We start from the raw sequence: 4990 nt of genomic DNA on the forward strand, positions 1-4990 counted from the left end.
AGTTTAGGCTGCCGAACAGAAACGGTATGGGTTTAGGCTGCCGAACAGGAAACGGTCTGGGGTTTAGGCTGCCGAACAGGAAAGGGTCTGGGGTTTAGGCTGCCGAACAGGAAACAGTATAGGGTTTAGGCTGCCGAACAGGAAACGGTATAGGGTTTAGGCTGCCGAACAGGAAACGGTATAGGGTTTAGGCTGCCGAACAGGAAACAGTCTGGGGTTTATGCTGCCGAACAGGAAACGGTCTGGGGGTTAGGCTGCCGAACAGGAAACGGTCTGGGGTTTAGGCTGCCGAACAGGAAACGGTAGGATGTCAACCTTTTTCTCCGATTTGCCGGAATCTGACTAGGGGATATGTTAAAGAGGATTCAGGGTCGAAGGTAAAGGAGTATACTATATCTCTGCATGTCTTGTTTTCTTCAGAAAAACGCAAGAGTTCGGGTTTGTTCTGGAGACAAGGGAACTGCTGACGGGTGTGCATTTGTCGAAAGGAAATGAATTTAGTGTCGCCGGGGAAAACTGAGTTTAGCTGTTCATTTTTCTTTAATAAGTAGACCATTTAGCCTCACAACTTTGACACGCGTCACTGACGCGTGTCACGCGTGTTATATATTGTGAACTCTGTTTGCGGTTTGCCGGAACAAATGCAAGAGAAAAAAAGCTTAACTGTAAGAGTTTTGAAATTTCAGGTTAATATCACACTGTTGTAATGACCCGGCATTTTGATTTGATTTGAAACTTTCATCAAATAATACAGAATTATACAACAACAACAAGATACAAGGGCATACCTCTCCCGCAAGTTGGACGGCCTAAGGTACTGAACCCCTTTTCAGTTATAAAGTATAACCCTAAGCCACTCTGTCTGAGGCACTATGTACTAGCTGTAGAGTGTAGGGGGTTAGTCCTACTAGCCAGAGAGTGTGTATCACCAGCCGAAGCTGTACCAAATCACAGCTTGAATATACAACAAGGGAACTTCAATTAAATCAAATGGTGGCAAAGATCCTTTAGGCTCTGAAAATGCTGGGGCTGGTTAGGGCAGGCACAAGTAAGCATAATTTGACTGTACTATATGATTGGGGAAACCAGTAACATCCATGTTAGACCATATTATGTGCTCTGGACTCTTACTCTGGCCATATTATACCAAGAAGATAAAAAGTTTTCCTGTAGAGTTTTGAAATTCCAGGTTAACATCAAAAAGCACCCATGAACTAAACACAAATAAAACTCAGCCGGAGACCACTATAATATATGCTCATATCATTTCCACAACTATAAAAGTTGTCTCCATTAAAGTTTTATTTGTGTTATCCTCGTGACATCTCCTTATCGGCAGTCGCATTACCGCATTGCATTACATCAAAGATATTTCCAATAATCCTGTTATAAAACCACTTCTTCACGTGACACTGCGGAGGTAGTTACCATGACAACTGGTAGCGTGGGGGTAAAGGGAGGATATTGACAGGTTGACTTTAATTAACTTTGATTCCAAGCACTGTGGTACCGACTGGAAAGTTCATTTCGTGGGTTATATTGAAATTGTGGACCATATTCGTATATAGTCACTATATATCGTGTGTCACTATGTTATATAAGTAAAATAGGTTTTATTGCGAGTAGAGATTGTGTCATTGTCTATAAATAAATTTAATGGCGGGTATACAGACTGTCTAGACAGAGATTTAAATTAATAAGTATAAATTCATTAGGTAAGTAGATGGAAATTAAAAAGAAAACATAAAACAGTAAATTATCAAGCAGCGACTTATTGGGATCGCCTGGGGATATCATGGAAGAAACCTGTATCAATGTATTTTTGGGCACTGAATCCGAATCACCCCCACATAAACATACTTCCCTGAGTTACCTGAGTGTTGCCGGGTTTAGTGTTTTAGCTTACATGAAGATGAGTGAAGATATGGCGGAGTGAAATGCTGGACACCGTCCAGTAATCAATGAGGGGAGCAAAAACTGTCGACTTTTATAGCGATAACAAAAAATTACCTGCAGCTTGCTAGTCTATCTAATCACAAGTCCTGACCCCACGAATAGGCGTTAACACTCACAAATTAAAGGCGACCATGTTATAGTCAAGTTAGTACTAGACTGCTCATGCTATTATCGTAATAAACGTCAGTTATCGTGCGTTAGAGAGCATTATCTGTTTTTAATGTCAGCATTACGAGTAATACCGAACAATAAGATTTCGTAATTTTTTACGGAAGCCCCAATATGAGTTATAGCGCTACCTTTCGTCATACGTAAGCAGTGTCAGCATTGATGTTATAATATAAATAGCTTGATGTTAACTCTATAATGTGGGAATACAGAGAGGTGTCTTCTTGGGTGAAGGTAAAAGAAATATCAAATTGTTTGAACTTTGAGGATTATGGGATTTAGGTCAAAACTAGGCCTAAAAGAAAACTGAATTTTGGGAGCGGGAGGTTGTATTAGAAATCGTAGAAATGAACTCAAAAATATAATATTTGTTCGTTACTAGGTACGACCATCATGTCCAATATTATATTAAATATCGTTGGGAATATCCCCAACCTGTTGTCATCTAATTTGACAGATCTACGCAAATATAAACCCTGCTCCCGCCGGTAGCGGGATTTATATTTGTAATTGTTTATATTTGTAAATATTATTATTTTGAGTTCATTTCTGTGAATTTTAATGCAATTTATGAAATTGGTCTACGAGCTTCAGTATGGTGAAGGCAAAATTTGTATGAGTGGGAATCATGATTCACACCAGAACGTGACACAAACTAACCAATCAGAACACAGTATTCACACCACGTGACATAAACTAACCACTCAGAGCACAGTGTTCTTAATCTTTGAGAGAGCTGACAATTTGCTGCTGGATAAATTTATTCGGATTTCCCGACGTTATTTATACTACTCAACATATTAATAACGGTCGGTCGGTCATGAAAAATGTCATTACCAAGAGATAACCTCTAGGTCGATATCGCAATATTTAGTTGATGGTTTAATGGTCGACCGTCTCAGCTTGGGAAGCTGTATAACTCTAAAATATCTTTACGATTGAGCACCAGCTGATCAAGACTAATAGATTTTGATCACCGATTTGATACAAAATGGTTCACAATAAATTTGGTTACAAAAATTTATGGTAGACTAAAAGTAAATTTGTCGTTCTTAAGGTACTTAATACAACAAGCAGCTTACAGAAAACAATCACATAGGTAAGAAATTACTAAACTTTAAATTCGCGTAGGTACTAAATCTCATAATGATACATGAATAAAAATGATGGTACTAAGCATCGTACGATTATCTTATCAGTAAAGTATCTGGAATATCTGATTAATTAACTGATTTGTCACGTGCTGAAATGAACCTACACTAACTCCAAAACATCATTAATCACGTCGAAGAGTTCATTAATTCGCATTTTGATATGTGCGATTGAAGTCGTAAGTTTTGATTCTTTCTACGGAGAACTTAACAAATGCAATATCAAGATTAAGCTTATCTTCATATAGCTAGTACCCTTTAATATGTTGTTGGAAATTGCTCAGGAAAGATTTTGTATCTATATTTATCCATCGGTTGTGATTAATGGGTAAGAAAAAGAAGTTGATGCTCGTAATGGAGCAACAGTGTTTATAAACTTAAAGGCTCAATAATGTCATCATTATTCTATGATTAGAATTATATATGATTTAGGATTGCTTCTACAGTATCGAAGTGCGTTTTACAGTTATTAAATAAGCTTACTGCCACTAAGCACTACAGTAAGCTAATAATATGCTACTTCTATGTAACTATGAAATGAATGATTAACGTCATCAACGTCAAATAAACGCAATTATAATTAATGATATCTGACAACGAATCACTCCTTGAAGTCAAGGACTGAAATATAAATAGAACTTCTGATAATAAGGCACGAATTGAAATGAGTGTCACGTGTTATGAACAACTGTCACGTGTTAAGAAATGTTCGTTATCTCCACAAGATTATTATTAATTAAAAGCAGAATTGTATTGATGTCGAATATTCAACCTCTACAGCGAACTAAACAAATTCGATAGTGGGGATTAAGTGTTAACTTTATAGAGCTGGTTCACTTGAAATAATTTCGTACAAATTTCTCAAAATTTGCTCCACCCATTACTCGAGATAAATTAGCTCATAACTGTACCATTGCCAAAAAAATGCTTACCTTACTCGGGAATATTATAACCGGGATAAAGTGGTGGGTTTTGGAAGATTCCGCCATATTTTTCCCGGTCAAAAATTTTACCAGTCATAAAAAAAACCGCCGACTCAGATTATGGGGTTCCAAGGGGGTGGTGATCATCATATTTTACCTGAAGTCTCATATGTGCTAGAGAAGACTTTTGAAGCAGTGGATGGGGGGCTGTAACTTTATTGGCGTTTGCTACCATAATTTCGTTATAAAAATCACAATTTGGTTATAGAAATCAGATTTCAGGGTGGACCGTGATTCTCACTTCTCTTGCCCATGAATCAGTGAATCGTAGAGAAGAAAACAATTTATATGTTATAGAAGAAAACGAAAATAATAATAATATATAATATATATCTTAAGCTCCAGCTGACCTTCAGAGCAGTAGCCCCATTAGCGGACAAAATGAAAGTCTTGTTAAGACAACAATACAACTTCGAATTTGACGGTCAGCAGCAGGGGGATATCAATAATGATAATGGAGGGGACATTAGCGATAATGAGAATGAGAAAACGCTTTAATGAAGATTTGACTTATTATTGCTTAGATTTATTTTCCTTTAAATAGACGTATCTTTTTTTTTCTATTTCTGAGTAATATCAATAACTGAATATAAGGGCGACGGTAATGCTTGCCAGCATTGTGATAACTTCTTTAACAAGTAACAAAAACAGAAATTTCGTTGAAAATTTGAATACCTCTGAAAAAAAACGTGAAAGGTCGGCCACCGGTAAATACATGACCGGGATAATTTG

Source organism: Bolinopsis microptera, chromosome 9, assembly GCF_026151205.1.
Source record: "Bolinopsis microptera isolate Bmic1 chromosome 9, MBARI_Bmic_1.0, whole genome shotgun sequence".
Taxonomy (NCBI): Eukaryota; Metazoa; Ctenophora; class Tentaculata; order Lobata; family Bolinopsidae; genus Bolinopsis; species Bolinopsis microptera.